The sequence below is a fragment of the Martes martes genome (genome assembly GCF_963455335.1).
Source record: "Martes martes genome assembly, chromosome: 13".
Taxonomy (NCBI): Eukaryota; Metazoa; Chordata; class Mammalia; order Carnivora; family Mustelidae; genus Martes; species Martes martes.
In genome coordinates, this window is record NC_137901.1 from 3,241,147 (window position 1) to 3,259,430 (window position 18,284).

Below are 18,284 nucleotides of genomic sequence, written 5' to 3' on the forward strand. Positions count from 1 at the left end.
CGCAGCTCGGAGGTAGGTCCCTGCTGAGTTAGCTTGGCGGGCTTAGTAACCTCGGCCTCCCGTGTATCCCTCTTGGTAGTAACTTTTACGACGGGCTGAGAACCACCTGACTCCTGATGGCTTCCGCTGTCAGGCTTGCTCTTCTTCCCCCTCTCCACATTTGCTCGGGTCCAGTACGTTCCTTCCGTTTCACAGGTTTTGACGGAAGTGATGATTTTCTCTGCCTTAGAATATTCACGGTAACTATTTAATAACAGCAGTACAGACTGTGTTTGCTCTCAGCTCCCGTTTTCGATCAGGGGTTGGGCTACTTCAGCGCTACAGTTTGTTTCCAATTCTTACAATGATTCTACAAAGTAGGTACGATGAGCTCTTTGTTTTTTTGTTTTTTTGTTTTTCCTTTACTTTCCCCCAGGTAAGAATATTGACTTTCAGAGAACTTCACGGACTCACCTCAAGTCACACGGATTTCTACACAGCAACTTCCACGCATTTTTTCATACGCCCATTGTTTAAAAATTCTGGATCTAATAGCCTCTTTTCTCTGTCCCTTCGGTGATACCATCATATCTCACTTTTCAGATTAAGTCGGAGCAGTAATTCAGAGCTAAGACCCTGGTTCCTGTTCCTTATTTTTCAAGTCTGTAAGAATGAGCCATGGAACATAGCCCATCTACAAACACTGCAGGGATGTTGCTGCCATGGATATTTATGGAAAATAGACACTCGATGACAAAAGGACACCTAAGCAGCTGCAGTGTGACGAGCTTTAACAGGGCAGCTGCAAACAGGGTGGAGGGCAGGAAACCCTCCAGGGACTGGAGAAGAACAACTTCCAGCAGAAGGCAGCATGATTGGGCACTGCTGGGACCCGCCTGGCACAGAGCAATCAGAGCTGGGTGGTTCTTTGAGTGCAAGCGAAGCCAGCAAACATGAATCTAAGAGATAGAAATGTCAAAAGTTACCAGCAGTGCAAATAGTCGCTCTAGTTGTGGGCCAAAGGAAAAGTCTTCACTGGAGTAAATGTGGAAGGAACTTCTGGCAACGAATGCGCAGGCATGGATGAAAACAAGTAAATTAGGGCAAACTAGGACATCATCGGCAACGGAAAGGCACCTTCAGGTGCACCACCGTCGGACACTTAAGTTGGTGTAATGAGGTTCACTCAATCCTTGCCACCCAAAATTTACCATGGAGTTGAGAAGGCAGGACGCACATTCACGCTCCTTGGAACTCGGTGGCGGTATTTGCAAAAAGATGGCCCTTTGCCTATTTATCCATTTCTACTTTCAGATAAGGTGGGATTTTATTTTTGTTTTTTATGACTGCATAGGGAAGTTTGGGGATTTTTCTGGGTTGTTGCATTTTCTTGTCCATTTGACCTTTCTGTTTCTGCAAAATGAGGGATGTCCTTGGCTTCGTGCAGCCTGTCTTGGGAGAGAAATCGCTGTGTCTTCCCGATAGAGCTCACGGTATGTAGGAATATTGCATGACCAAATGGGGGTCGGAATCCTGGATTCTGTCTGTGCTGAGTCACCCCGCGTCATAGGACACAGCGCGTGGATTAACGGTTGCGAGGTGGAAGGACAAAGGCGAGGACACGAGACGAGCTGTGTGGCCGGCTGGCCCGAAGCCGCTATGGCGGCCGCCTGGGAGAGAGGCATTGAGATGGCGCCTGCACCCAGATGGCTTTCACTGGCGTTAGTCTGAGAGTCTCAGGAAAGAGACTTTCGACTACCCAAATCAGTTATCGCTTCAGTACATGTGTTTTTAAAATCCTTTTTATGTTTGGTGAAAAAAACCTCTGCTTGAGTAAACAGTTACATCACTAATTGCTAAATATGACATTATCAGATTGTTTTGACTTCCTGGGGGTGAGGGTAAGGAAAAAAGGTTAATTACAATTACTTTTGTCTCTAACTAATGGAAAGCAGTGTTAACATCTGTGTGTTGCCTGCAAGAAGGTTGGCAATAATCTCTATGTATTAACCAGAGTAGAATAGAATGACCCAAAGTGTGGATGTCATTGCGTTACCTGAATTTACCCAGCAGCTAACAAAATAGGTCTCTTTCGCTAAAGACTAATTTTCACATAAAAAAAAAAAATCTTTATTATGGGCCTAGTGCAGTTAAATTGCCTGACACAGTAGGGAATCTACACTTAGCCTGATAATATTAAGCACTGAGAAATGCCTCAGGTGATGATCAAGCTGAGCGGTAATTCAGACCCCTGATAATTCTCTTCCAAGAAAATTCCACCAGGTGGCACAAAATGTCTCAAACAGCACTGAGCATGCTCTCTCTTTGGACCACAGTGAATTGTGGAAAAAAGATTAAGAATTGCTAAAGATTGTAATAAGCTTCCCCTCCTCCTTCCAAATGCACACGTTCTTATCCTCAAACAGCTTTTTGAAAGACAAAAAAAAAAATATATGTGACAATATATACATTCTATGTATTCACTGAAATTCACCCTTTGAATAATGCATAGGGCTACTCAGTAGAGATAAATAAAGCAGTGTGGGAAGAGAAATAGAGATTTGCAAAGTTGCCAAGTCACCAAATCTAAAGTCATCAAGTCTGTAGAGAAATCTTAGTACAAAATCCTTCCACGAGTTTAAATGCAGGATCATTCATACAAGTTGTAAATGTTCTGGCATGTTGAGAAACTATAGTGATCTAAAGATCTGTAGTGTTTAACTGAAGCCAAAATTGTTGCTACTCAAAGCCTGGGGCAAGACTTTATGGAGGGATGAAATAGGCTGAGACAGTTTTCTTTGTTCTAGATTCTGTCACTCCTCCTTAACCAGGGGTCTAATATTTGCCCAGCACGGGGAGTAAGTATATGCTGGAAAGGGGTGTCAATTGAGTAATTAGATAGCGATTGTAATAACATGCAATCCCATGTGCTTCCCGCCTGGCGGACAGTGGGGGAGGGGTTAGGCTCTGGGCCTGCGGAGGGCGTCAGGAGTACCCTGTGGGGGAGCTTTCCCTGGTCGCTCATGGCACCGTCCTGCGGCCAGAAATACTGCCTCGTTACGTCTGCACAAGGGTCAGGCATATGCATGTTGAAAGAAAACTTCCCAGGTAACTTTAAGTGTTTTCTAATTAAGAGATTGAAATGTAAGGATTTCAGGGTTTTTTGGTGATAATCATGGGTGGGTCCCTAGAAGTTCCATTCTAACAGACCCTTTCTGAGAACCGGGAAAGATCAGTACCCATGAGTCTATCTAGAAAGAAATCTAGTGCCTCTTCCCTAAAGAGAAATTCTTCATGTCTGTCTGGAGATGGAGGATGGTTGAGGCCTGTGACATTTCAAGCATCCTTCATGCTCCCCCGTCTCTGAAGGAATGGCTTGTCCCTTAAGGAGAAACAAAATAAGAATACATAAGAATATAAAAGAATTGTTCTTAAAGTGGAGTTGGAAAAATGCGAACTTGAATATTTTGAGCTGCAAAAAAAATAAGAACAAAGAATCAGAAAATTAAGTTATGTGGAAGAATTAATACTTGGCTCATTCTAAGTGGAATGTGGGATATATGGGGGATAGTCAAAGGAACAGAGCCTCAAATTTTAAAGTAAGGTGTTGGTAGTTTCTTCACTGTGAAGCCAACAATGTTTCTGTTTCAAGACCTAATGTGAATTGTTTTATACATCGGGAGGTTTAAACATGACAGCTATATGTAAAATGAATTCGAATGAGAAGAGATTGAATTAATACTTTTACTGAGTTCTTTCTAGCACTAGGCTTTGTGAGAGGTACTGACGTATATTCAGCATTTTACTTAAACCTTATAATGACTTTGTAGAGTAGGTGCTCTTATTACCAGTTTTAACTACAACAACAATCAAGACTTAGAGAATTACATACTCTGCCCCAATGTATAATTTAAAATGATGGAAAAGGAATTAAAACCCAATTCTGTTGGACTTTAAGATCCCCAAGCATAAAGGTTATATTGAGTCATCTGGGAATGCATGTAAGAAGAGAATTAACAGTAATTCAGGATAGAAGTGATGAATTAAAAAACAATTCCAAGAGAAAAAAAATTTTCCTAGCAAAGTATAGTGTAAAGCTTTTCTCTACTAGAAATTAAACGATAGAAATTATATCTGGAGCAAAAGTCAAAGGAATTTTTAAAGAAAATTTTAAAAAGTCAAAGGAATTGTAAAAACATTTGTGTAGAAACCAACATTGCAAGTAACACATGACATCACACATTTCCAGGTATAGCAGCAAAGCTGCTGTACAAGAACACTCGAGGCTCTTCTGGTATTTCTGGAGCAGAAGGGCAGCTAGTCCTCCAGGTCCTGTCTTCCTTGAGCTCCTGAGCTCCATAATTTGTGTTTGGCAAAAGTCCAACTGTATTAGACTGTCAGGTACATAATGTGATTAATCTGAACTCTAAGAATGCTTGACAATTGTACTGAGGTAGAAAACTATCTTCTTTGCATTTACATACTACCTCGTTTTGAGAAGAATGGATGTTCAAGTCATTAATTAAAGAGACTCTGCATCGAATCAAGAAGAGACTCTAAACCCGGGTAGGCCTTCCTGGGTTTGCTTTCCTCACCTGTAAGAAGGGACTGACCATGCCTGTCACACCAGGCATTTCACAGGGAACATGGGAAAACCTACAATGGAGATGTGCCTCACATTTGTTGGTATTCAGTCAATGATAGTTGTCTTCTACCTTCAGTTTTTCTAGCGCTGACTGTGTAGTTCACTTCCGGGCTCCGGGTGTCTTCTCAGTGTGTAAAGGTTAAAACAAGGCAGGTGTTCAGCCCCCTTGTCTCTCATCATCATACACCATTCACTCATTCGTCCACATACTCAGTGAGTGTGTTTTGGAACCCCTCTGCGCATGGCACTGGCAACTCACAGATGAAAGTAGGTCAGAGAAAGACACAACCGCACGCATACAGAGCTGTGATAGACAGAGGGGAGCTACGGAGAGTGGAGAGGCGTTACCCAGTGCAGTCCACAGGGCTCTGAGAAGACTCTTGGGGAAGGGATGTCTGATTTGGATTTTGAAGAATGCATGTGAATTACACCATAGAAGACAAGGGGAAGGAGGCAGAAAGTGATGTCTAAAACAGAGAAATTCTAGGTTCCTTAATCAGAAAAGACTTCTTATCTTCCTATTGAAAGGGTAACCGTCTGCTACGTATTTTAACAATGACATCCCTGTGATTCCTCTTTTCTCTGGATTCTTTCTCAGATTAGTCTTGGGCCAATTTAAGAATTCTTCACATTTGAATTAAGGGGCTATAACTAATCTCTGTTGGCCAGTCAGACCGGTGCTACAGATAGCAACATTTTCTACTCTATTTCTTTTAAACCTAGCAATACAATATTGTTGGTAGATGAGACCTACAGATTTCTTCACTTGAACTATTTTCCTTTTTTTTTAAATTTAATTTTATTTTTTTTAATTTATTTTCAGCATAACAGTATTCATTATTTTTTCACCACACCCAGTGCTCCATGCAATCTGTGCCCTCCCTAATACCCACCCCCCTGGTTCCCCCAACCTCCCACCCCCCGCCCCTTCAAAACCCTCATGTTGTTTTTCAGAGTCTGTAGTCTCTCATGGTTCACCTCCCCTTCCAATTTCCCTCAACTCCCTTCTCCTCTCCATCTTCCCTTGTCCTCTATATTATTTGTTATGCTCCACAAATAAGTGAAACCATATGATACTTGACTCTCTCTGTTTGACTTATTTCACTCAGCATAATCTCTTCCAGTCCCGTCCATGTTGCTACAAAAGTTGGGTATTCGTCCTTTCTGATGGAGGCATAATACTCCATAGTGTATATGGACCGCATCTTCCTTATCCATTCGTCCGTTGAAGGGCATCTTGGTTCTTTCCACAGTTTGGCCACTGTGGCCATTGCTTTTCCTTTTGTTTCCTTTTGTTTCTCACCTTATCTCACTGTTGTCCAGCCCCCCCCCCCACCTTTGGTGTGGGATATTGTCACAATATCAGAATGGTATTTGAAGTTACATGACCAGTTTCAACTTCAATGTGTTTCATTACACTTAGTTATGTATTGTTGGTCACATTGCTGGAAAGCCCTTAATATTAAGTAGGAGCAAGCGTTCTTGTGCTCTCTTTAACATCTCTGATGAAAGGGGTGATGAACCAAAGTCTTTTCAAACTCTGAAAACGTGTGATCCAAGCTATTATCATACAGTTGATATGAACCATTTCACATCAAAGGAGATAGCTAGACTTGGTGGGGTCAGAGAGTCATATAGGAAGCTCTAGAATAGAGCAAATTGCTCTTTATTTTATTTTATTTTTTTTGCTTTCCACTTATCATTTGGTTATTTTGTAGGCTTTTCATGCATTATAACTAGTCTGGTTCTTTATTCCCATATGTTTATTTAAGTATTTTTTAATTTTAAAATAAATACATTCTAGGGCCTTTTTTTTTTTTTTTTTGGTCACTTTTTAAATTTCTGTCACTTTGTTTCCGGTATTACTGAAATAGCATTTAAAGCGATGTTCATGAACAGTGTGATACATCACACCCTATTTTTATTCACCACTAAGTAGTGAGTTTTTCTAAAGTAGAGCTCATCTCTTAGTCATTTTCATAGGTTCTAAAACATTTCTCGACACATACTACCCATTTATAAAATTCTTAATTTTTTTAGAGTGGAATTTTCTAAAATTGTGTAGCTTTCATGAGTAGAAACATTTCTATGCATATAGTGTCAGTTAAGCTCTGGCATGGAAGGTTTCTGTCAGGATTTTCATAGGGTTGGTCTATGCAGTCAAAGCTGAGCAGATGACTGTATAAATTATCAGATAAGCTTGGTCCAGCCAAAGAACATTTGAGTAAACAGAAGCTCTGTGTAACTTGTCTTAGTATAGTTGGGTTTTCAGTCAGAAAATCTGATCAGAAGGATGATATCTTCTTTCTCTCACACACATCCACAGACTGATAGAGACACAGAGACACATGGAACTGGAAGGTATACAATAGATTAGCTTTCCCTTCCTTGCATCTATCTTCTCTATGGATTTGCTAATCCCCAGGATAATTCTTTTAGCATGCTCTTCGAAGAGCTTGAAATGCTGTTACAAGTACAACACACAGCCGACCCAGGAGAACATACAGCATGGCAACCAGCGGCTCATGTAGGACGATGATTTTCAAACTATCTTCCAGGAAACAGAAAGTTTGCGCTTGTTCTGTTTCTGACAGATCAGGAGTTGTAGCCCCGACATGGGTCTTGCAGACTGGAAAGTCTTGGTGTTTCTGGCACTCTTCAAATGGTTAATTAGGAAGAGAATTTCATCTAGAGAGATAGCATGAATGAATTGAATCCTTCACAAAGACTAGCCTTAATACTGGCACACTCATTCTTAATTACTCGCTCATTAGTTTATTCCGTTCGTACACAGAAATGGCAATTTAGGACGTACTGGTGTGTAATGGACATTTGTAAATTGTTTTGTCTGCCCAGCATTTGAAACTTGCTTTACAAGTTTTGATAAGGTACAAAGAGTATCTCCTCTTTAAGTACAGAAAATGCTCGTGGTTGACTTTCCCAGCCTTCCTTGCACTTGGGACTCAATATGCACCTAGTCTCCATCAATCAGACTCACTTCCACTGGACCTTGATTCAAAGCCAGAGGCACAAGCAGGTGGGCACCAGGACAACAGCTGCAAGGGGATGCAGTTTTCTGCCTGCGTGAAGACCCAGCACATGGAGATAACACCCTGGTGTGGGATGCACCCTTGAGGGCTCAGCGTTAGCAGATACGGCTTCTCCCCAGTCTAGCACACAGCTTACTTGGGGTACTAGTTCTAAAACAGTAGCCTCTGCTTTGAGCTCTAGCCATTGTTTCCCTGAATTGCCTAACATCCTTTCAATACATTTTCTGCTTATGTCCATCTTTTGTTTGCAATGAAGAATCTCATCTAATTTCCTGTGCTGGGCCCTGAGGGACCCCAGAGATGAGTAAGGCCCTCTCTGGGACCTAAGGACTTTACACTCTGGTAGGTGAGATGAGACAATTTCACTCTCCGCAGAACATGTATGTGATGATTCTCTCCCTGAAACTACTCAGGCTTGCAGAGAGGATCACTGGGGTGGGTTCTCAGGGAGCCATGGATTCCTCCAGTTCATCTTTCTGGGGTAGGCAAGTTCAGTTCATTACCCGGAAAAGAGACATCACACATAACCTGCGCCTATATGTGTGAGTGGCCGAGAAGACAGGCAGAAGAGAATCTTGCCTTTTGTCTGAATGTATTTGTGGTAGAATAAAATCTGTGGCTAAGTTAGCAGGGAAGAGCTTGCCTCGGCTCAGGCCTGTGTGGAGTCTACACAGATGGCACTCCCAGTAGGATTACACATCCCAGGGAACTTCTGAACCATATGGAGGAGAAAGTTCCCCGGCTGAGAGTTCCGCTCCATTATTTCCCATTGGAAGTAGCGCATTGTGATCAAGCCTGAATTCTCAGATGCGAGGCAACGGGTATCAAAATGCTGTATTTGCCAGAGTTTGGAACCACTTATTTTCAGTCTAATGATTATAAAGAACATGTGGTGATAGCATATTCGGAGTTATGCTACCAGGGATCATTTACAACATTTCCAAGGGCACAGCCGTGTAACTGTGCGAAGAGTGTCCCTGCCTTATAGCAGAATTCTGGAAAGAAGGATTGTGCCACACCACCGTGGGACATGCCTTGGCTTCTGAGAGCTGTTTCTTCCTGAATCTTTGTGATGGAACATTAAACTTCATGGCCAGGGAACATGGTATCCTCGCTTTGCCAGCACTGGGTCCTGGTGGGCACTGCCACCCCTAAGAGCATCAGTGTGGAGCCCTTGTGTGATTTTAGGATGGCCTCATAAGCCGAGAGTGGACAGCACTAAAGACAGAATGGTGGGGATGTGGGGAAGAGAGAGGGATCCTGTTGTCCCCACTGTGGATGACTGACCCAGGGCACATTTGGTGTCAGCGTCCTGGCCCGGGAGATGCACGTCTAGGACCCATCGCTATGGAGAACTGCAACCTCCAAGCATCACCACAATATGCCCATCGGTGTCGGAGAAAAGGGAGCTGCTGGGTCTGAGAGGTGGCCTCCTGGGGGGAGCATTTCATTTGGGGAAACCTGTGAGCTGGGAGTCAGAAGCAAGGAGACCAGGGAAACCCAGGAGCTGCAGACCAGCTGACACGAGTTGGACGGCAAACATAAGCTTGCCTGCCATATGCATGAGCGACTTCTAGAGACTTCCATAACAGGGGACCTCTGCTGGCATGTGCCTGTGCTCATTCATCTCCATCTTGCAGGGCCTGGAAGAGAGAACTCTGAGCTACACAGGTTCCCACTGGACTGTGCTCACAGCCTGCCTCTGGAATGACAAGCACATGACTCCTCTCCCAAGCTGGGCCTCCTAAACTCCGGTGGTCTTCCCTCCTATTTCCAAATGCGTGGACTTCCTTTGGGTAGATTTCACCATTGTTATAATGGTCAGGTATGTTAGAAGACACAGCCTACTTCAATCAGGGCCACTCACCATCAGAGCAACAGTGGGTAGAGTCTTTCCTGAACAGAGAGTTGGGTGTGCCTGCTTTCTGGGGCTGGCATTAGGGGCATGTTCCTCAGGTTGCAAGTGGAAACTGAAAAAAATGTAAAGAGCATTTGGGTTCAAGAAGGAAAAGAGGAACAGAAATTTCCTGGGTGAAACTATTTTTCCCTTTAGGAAGCCATGTGAATGAAACTAAACTTGCCAGCCCAGGGGGTAAGCCGGGCACAGAAGGATTTTAACTTGTCCCTCACTGACATACGTTCATTCTCTTCTGTCCTCCTTTACTGTTTAGTACAGCACTTGAGAAAGTCCCAGCCCGTCTTTATTGTACAGGGCAACTGGGAATTTTTAAACTTGGGGTTCTGACTGCTAGGGGAATATTCCAGAAAAATTGGAATACGCCTGAGTGCTAGAAGCAGGATGAAGGATGAAGGTACAAGACAGGAAGGTAGATCAACAGGATTTGGTCGAGTTAGAGTGTATGGTCATAGTCTATTCGGCAAAGCAGGAATTCCCTTACATGGAATTGGACGTTTAGGATTTCTGGGACACCAGCAGCAGTAGATGCATTGGCTATTTCCTAGATTCTCCTCAACACCACATGACCAGATTATAGATCTAAGAAAACAAGTACTTGTCCAATGCATAAGAATTTGTGAAGGTATTAGATGAAATAAGCAATATTAGTAGGAAGTGTTCAGGCAGATTGAATCCCATCCAGAAACGCAGTTTAAATGTAGGTTACAAATACTCTTGCTGAGTCTAGACCAGACATAGATGATAGATTCTCACCCAGTTATAAAGCAATTATAACGGCTTTGGGCCAAAAGATTGGATATTTGAGACTCTGAAATGATCACCCTGTAAATGACCGTAATGTGGGTAATTAAAAATAGATTATTGGATTAAGATTTGAATTACTTTTGAAGACCTTGCTTTTCCTTGGTGTATGTGGTTTTTGTGTTTTTTTTTTCTTTATTTTTTTCTCTCTGAGTGATCATAATTGAATGCATCTTTAGACTACAAATTGTAATTTTGCTGTCAGCAATGGTACTTTAATCTCAGATGTTTATTAGAAAATTTCTCTGCACTAACTGTGAATTTAGCTAACAAGAGGCACTTGAATCAAGTGAATGGACTCCTAACAAAATTAGGAACGTGGTAAAGCTCTGTGTCAGTAGCTACTACAGTAAGCTTTGATAACTATAAATTTCAGATTCGCATATGTAGGATTTTACTAATAATCAGGATAAAAACAAATGTACTAGTGCTGAGATTAGCTCTTCTCTAGAAAAGAGAGATTGAGTAAAATGCAGTAGTTTAGGTATGTAAGTAATTGGGCCAAAAGAAATGGGGGGGGGGTGGAGTCCATTCTCAATGAATTTGATTAATGTAAATAATTTATCTGGATCTTTCCACTCCTACACCCTACTTATTCCTTAAAACATAGGGCATGTTTTCCTTAAATAGATTTTCCTCCCCTGCCTCTAATTCACAGCAGACTCCACGCTGAGCCTGCAGTAGGGTGCCAGCAAAGGGGACCCGAGCCCAGAGGTCCAGTTTCCCTGTCTGGTTCCGTCCCTTCTTCCTTGCACACACATGGACACGCTCCGTCTCTCTGGTCTTCAGTCTCCTTGTTCTGAAAAATGCAGAGACTGGACCAAATGAAATTTACAATTCAGACTCTACTTTTCCATGAACTGTTTCTAGTCACTGTTTCTGTGAAGAGCAGTTTCCCAACAGAAGGGATCTCTACTCTTTGCCCTTAAAAGAAAGACAACATATCCTTAACCTGTGTTGACTGGAAAATAAACTGCCAAGTTTCTCCAGAAGTTAAACATACATTTACTGTATGATTCAGCAATCCCCTTCTAGGTATTTATCCAAGAGAAAAGGAAATTAATGTTCTTACAAAAAGTTGTACTCTAATAACTGCTTTATTCATCTTCCCAAATGGGAAACAACCCACATGTCTTTCAATCAACAAATGGATTAAATGAACTGTGATATAACTGTTCAGAAGAATACCACTCGGTGATAAAAAGGAAGGTGCTATAACACACACGACATCACAGATGAATGGGAGAAAATATTTCCAAATCACATACCTGATAAGGGGTTAATATCCATAAGGAGCTTCTATAACCCAACAGAAAATAAAGACTCCTACTTTAAAATGGGCAAAGGACTTGAATAGGTATTTCTCTAAAGAACATACACAAATGACCAACAAGTATATGATGAGATGCTGAGATGCTCATTATGACTAAGTCAAATCCACAGTAACATGCCATTTCACACAGGTTAGGGTGGCTTTTATTTATACATTACATATAAACAAAATGAACATTGGCAAGGATGTAGAGAAATTAGAACCCTTATACACTGTTGGTGGGGATGTAGGATGGTCTAAGTGCCGTAGGAAATCGGGGGCTCTTCAAACAGTCAAAGGTAGTACTATTATAGGATCCAGTAATTCCACTCTTGGAGGATTATTCGAAAGAATTAAAATCAGGATCTTGAAAAGATACCTGCACTCCCATGTTCCCTGAAGCCTTATTCACAGTAGCCACAATGTACAAACAACAGATGAATGGATACAAGACGTACGGTAAACATAATCAATGGGATGTTCTTCGGTCTTAAAAAAAGAAGGAAATCCTGTCCTATGCAACAAACATGGACGGACTGGGGCATTATTCTAAGTGACAGAAACAGTCACAAAAGGACAAATACTGTTTGAGTCCACTTACGTGGGATACTTAAAGTGGTCAAAATCATAAAGACAGAAAAGCAAAATGGCAGATGCCAGGGGCTGGGAGAGGGAACGGGGAACTGCAATTCAGGGAGTATAAAGCTCCAGTTTTGCAAGACAAGCCAGTTCTAGAGATCTTCTGGACTGCACCGTGCTTGCAGTTAATTAAGAGTGTTGTACGGTGCACTGCGGTGTCTGTCAGATGGCTGGATCTCATGTTATTTGTTCTCATCACAACAAAATAAAGCACATAAATAAATACATTATTTCCCTTATAAAAGGGAAGGAAGCACACAAACGTGTGGATGAAACTCAAGCAAGTTATACACTAAGTGAAGGAAGCCAGACTCAAAAGGCTACACACTGTATGATTTTATTTGTACAACATTCTGGAAAAAGCAAACCTGTCCGGACAGAACACAGCTCAGGGGCTGCCAGGAGCTGGTGGTAGGAGCAGGGGGCTTACCGGAGGTGGGGCATAGAAATGTTCTCCAATATCTTTGTTGTGATAGTGGCTGAGTGACTGTCATTTGTTGACTTGCAAACTCTTACACTAAAAAAGAGTGAATATTATGATATAAATTATAAATCAATTAAAAAAATCGACAGCTTAGATCTAAGGTCTGATACTGAACTATGCTTTTCCTTAAATTAAAATTCTAAAATTTTTGAAGTTGTTTTTTAAGCTAACACCAGTGCACAGTCACTTGTTTCCCATCTCCTTCTCACTGTGGTGCACAGGTTAAAAACGGAAGTCAATTTTACCAGCCGGTGGATTGAAATGTCCCGGAGTGTATTGGTCTGACCAGGTGTAAGTGCCGTCCTCAAACACATGTCTGCCTCCGAGGTTCCTGAAGGTTGCTTTCTGCTCCCGAGGAAGCAGCTCTCGTTTGCTCTGACTTCCAACAACTTCCCTCAGGCAAGGCCCGGGAGGCACACACCTGCATTCATCTGCAGGCGCCTGCCTGCGGGCTCAGGTATGGTTCAGGGCAGCTCCCTCAAGAGTTCTTTTGTGCTTCAAGACATAAGGACCGACAGAATCTCTCTTTTAGTACATCTGACTTTCAAGGCAGACATTGTGCAGCTGGAGGGCTTCTGGTGTTATCAACCCAGGGATGGTAGGTACCTGTGCTAAAAGAATATTTTATACAGATAAAGAGTTCCTATTGGATGGTCTAAATTATATCCCAGGCTAGAAGCTCTATGAAAAACATTGGTAGCATATGATTTCACTCATCTATGGAATTTAAGAAACTAAATAGATGAACATATGGGGAGGGGGTTGGTGAGAGGGAAGCAAACCACAAGAGACTCTTATCTATAGAGAACAAACTGAGGTTGATGGAGGGACGTGGGTGGGGATGGGCTGGATGGGGGATGGGTATTAAGGAAGGCCCTTGCTGTGACGCACACTGGGTGTTGCATGGAAGTAGTGAATCACCGAATACCACTCCTGAAGCCAACATTGCCCTGTATGTTAACTAAAATTTAAATAGAAATTTAAAATAATTACATGCAAAAAAAAAAAAAAAAAGAAGAAGAAGAGAGAGAGAGAGAGAACATTGGTCATTGGCTATGCTTTTACAAGTTAGGTCTCAGATTTTATCTAGCTTTTAGACAACAATGTGGTAGCATTTTAAAATATAAAAAAATGATTAAAAATATTTCGCAGTTGGTAACTGCATGGTACGAGCAAGGTCCTTGTACGTTACCAAGTGCTTCACACATGTATATGTAGGTGATTGACAAGAGTTAAATGCTTTGAAGAAGCTTCAGATTAATACAGAGACTATGTTATAAATGTGTTGCATGGTGTTTTTTTAGTAGTAGCAGTTTCTCTTCGCCCATGTAAATATGTATTTTTAACTAGTTGGTCCCGGGTGATATGATCGGTGGTCATGTGATACTCAAACTTAGTATTTTGACTTCAGATTCATTGAATCACAGGACTGAAAAGTTTGAAAGATCGGAAAGTCCAAAACCTCATTCCAAGCAAAAGGCACGTCAGTGGCTTGTCTAGGTTGGCTAGACTACACATGGGTATGTTGAGGGAGATGAACTCATGACTTCCAGAGGCAAATCATGCCAGCATCCTGCAGGTTGGCCTGACATAAATTTTGTCCTGAGTAAGGGTGTAAACCACGAGGCTCAAAACAATTCAGTTACTCTGGTGCAGGGGCATGAATGAAATGCAATATAAAGAGTCTATGTATATTTAACTATAGAATAATTTAAATCAGTTTCAGTTAGACAGAAATATCAAGCCATAATATTTGTATGTTTCAATGAAAAGCAACCTTTTTTTTTTTTTGAAAAGCAACCTTTAAAAATTGTTTTAAAACTGTTTCCGCAAGGCATTTTACCAATAAATTGTTAAAAATAAAAAAAATGCTCAGACTAAATCTTGCAAGCCTACTGAAAAACAAGACAAGAGGATGATGGGTGCCTAGATGCAGGGGACCCTGGGTATTCACTGTAGTCTGGCCACACTGGACGCCTGGAGGAGAACAGGCAGGTCAGCTGCCTCAGCAGGGTAGGGAGTAAAATTACTCATCCTTGGGTGTGTTAAATTATCTTATAAGAAAAATTCTTGGATGCCTGGGTGGCTCAGTGGGTTGAGCAACTGCCTTCGGCTCAGGTCATGATCCCGGAGTCCTGGGATCAGTCCTGCATCGGGATCCTAGCTCTGCGGGGAGTCTGCTTCTCCCTCTGACCTTTTCCCTTTTCATACTCTCTCTCACTCTTTCTCTCAAATAAAGAAATAAAATCTTTTTTTTTTAAAAAGAAAAAATCTCAAAACAGATAAACAAACAAAAAAAGCACCACCAAAAAAACAAAAAAAAAAAAAAAAAGAAAGAAAAATTCTCTCCTTTCCATAGTGCCATATCACCACAGAATTCTCACAACCAGAAAGAGCCATGGATAGGCTGGATCTTCAAAACAATGGCACCAAGATTGATCCCACATGGCCGTCAGGGGAACCACAAGCACATCTTTCTCCCCAATCCTGTCTCCCAGTCCTGCTGGACACCACACATGTGGTATCCGTGACCCACTGACCCAGTCTGGTATGTGTGGAAACCTGTTTCCTACGTGAGTATAGACAGAGCCATTGCCTAAGCTGGCCTGGGGAAACTACAGCCTAGTAGCTCAATCCAGCTCCTTTACTATTTTGGGGGGACCCGCAAGCTAAGAAAGATTTTCCAGATGGACGTTTGCAATCAGTTTGATCACAGAGAAAGTTATCTCTGAACACCAAGTATGTGAAATGTAACACCACAGAAGAATTCCATGTTTTTCTTTAGCCATACACCTAAACCATTGTACTGTATTATTATTATTATTACATTTTGAATTTCATCAAAAGATTCGTGGACATTTGTCTTCTCTTTTGGTATGTAAACACCTAGATAATGTCTTTAATTTTGCCTCTTGGTCTGCAAAGCCTAAAATATTTGTCTGCCCCTTTCCAGAACAAAGTTTGGGGACCCCTCGTCGAAGCAGCATCTGATCACTAAATGGTACAAAAATCAGTTGGCAAGACAGGGCAGGGTGTAGGGGGGGATGAGTTAGACGAGAATGAAACAGAACAAAGGAGTAGATGCCTTAATGCTCGTAACAAAAGCCTAAGTGAATGCCATTACTACGATTGGAATTTATCCAGGATGTTAGAATCAACTCAGAATGCCATGAGCTCTTTCATGTCACTGAGTGCTCAGGTCTTTACTTTTATATCCTTTCCAAAAGACAGAGCTCCTCCACGCCAGGTTATTGGCTCGATATGACAACGGTAAATCTCTGGTGACACTTCCAGCAGCACATAAGAAGATAGTTCTCAGAAATGACCAATAATTGACCCAGCGTGACCTGCCTAAGCATGTGAGGTCTAACAGGCTCTAACATTAAGTATAGAATTATTTCCCAATAGGTACTTTGCATGTAATGCTATTCGGCTACTCAGAAAATGAACAAAATAGAGTCAAGTAAGAGAATAGTCTCCCTTTTATCTCCCAATGATAAATGAAATTGAGTTTTGACCAATTGATGGAAAAATTACCTCTTATTATTTCTAAAATCAATGATGGAATAATTAGATTTAGCAAATGGGATTTTAAAAAAATCCCTTTGAGGTCACCGGGGCTATTTCCTATACTTAATCTAGCAGAATTCCCTAAACTGAATTTTCCAGGGTTTTGTTGGGTTTAATAAAAGACTTCAACTTCATTGTATCGGTACTGCTGAATAACAAATCACACCAAACAACAGCTTAGAGCCGCGATGACAGCGTTCCTGTGCTTCCTGGGTTGGCAGTGTGGTTCTTGAGACCAGGCCATGGGTGCCTCCGAGGGGGCTGGATGATCGGTGGCAGCCACTCTTGTATGCCTGGGGGCCACTGCTGGACAGACTGGCTGTCTCTTTCCCTTCCGTGGTCTGTTGTCACAGCCTCTACCCAGCATGGTAAAGGCTTCTCAAGAGAAGTTGTGCCTTTGAATAAGAGGAGCTTCAAATAATTTTTGGCCTTCGACAGCCTAACCCTTTTTTATTCCTGTGCATTTATCATCGTGGACCCCGAGAGACCAGTTAAGACTCAATGAAAGGAGTCTGAAGATCCCTGAAGGTATTCTACGTGCTAATATGAGCAGTTCAGTGACTTTAGCAGAGGAAGTATCAGAAATAAGACAGGAAATGCTGTCTTCTCTTTTATGAAATTATGGAATCTGTTTATATGCACTTCGCTTTGTCCTTCCTCCGTTTACTCAACTAATAGCACAGAGCTTTCTGCTGGAGGCCAGACTGTCCTTCCCAGAGCTGCTGTCTGCTAGCTGCCTGATAATGGCACAGGCAAGTCAGCCCTCTTGCCTCCATCCCCTTCTCCCTGTAATGGAACACGAGTAGTGCTTACTTGATGGGTTTGCTACGAGGATAAAACAAGGCAGTGTGTGTGGGGTGACCAGCGTGATGCTGGGCACACAACAGGAACACAATTAACATAAGCAATACCTGTTATTCTAATAATTCATGGTCCTATTACTGACCTCAACTAGTTGATGCGATTTGTTAAGTCAAGAAATCAAGGGTCTCTGATGAGATGAGCTTTACACTGACACATTTCAGTCCCTTTGATGCTTAAACCCATGCTTACAATGGTTTTGTTGAGTCACTGGATAGGCTAGGTTAGAGCAAGACACAAAGTAACCGCAAAACATGGAAAAATCCGTTTCTCACTCATTGAATAGCCCGTGGCGTATAGGCAACTCCCTAGGGGAGCTGTTCTCCATGCGGGGATGGGGAGATGGGGCTGCTGTCCTCACCCTTCCAACTGATCGCAAGGCCTCCTTGGTCACTGACACGGGGCAGACGCGGTGGAAGGTCACCAGACTTTTCCCTGCCTTGGCCTGGAAGTAACCGCCAACACTTCTGCCCCCATTGCCTGGGAGTCACCTTACGGCCACCTGACTGCAGGCTGCTGGAAAGTCTGGCCGTCCAAGCGCCCAGGGGGGAGAGGAGGGGCCTGGATCTAGCAGACACATGTAATGGTCTCATCACAATAAAGATTCAGTCTGCATTTTGTTTCACAATTTTCTGAATTGATCCGTTTGGCCATTAATAGTTCTGAATGGCGGCAAGGCCTGCTTTCTATGACATATAGAGCCACAGGATTTTCCTTTTGGGTTATAAAGGACAACCCTAATCCCTCTGCGTTTTGAGAGCCGTTCCAGAATATGAAGAAGACAGATGAACAAGCAGCGTGGTCACCAGAAATGTGGGAAGCGGTTGAGGCTGATGGCTTTCTCGTCCCAGGCAGCCCTGAGGGAATTCAACCCTACAGTTTAACCCTCCTCCATAGCCTCAACCATTATAAGAGTTCACGTAAAATATCATAAAGGGAATATAGTTCTTGTGACCTTACCCTACGGGAGTGCCAAGTTCTATGTTATATTAGTTTTCTGTTGCCACTAACAAATTACCTCAGCC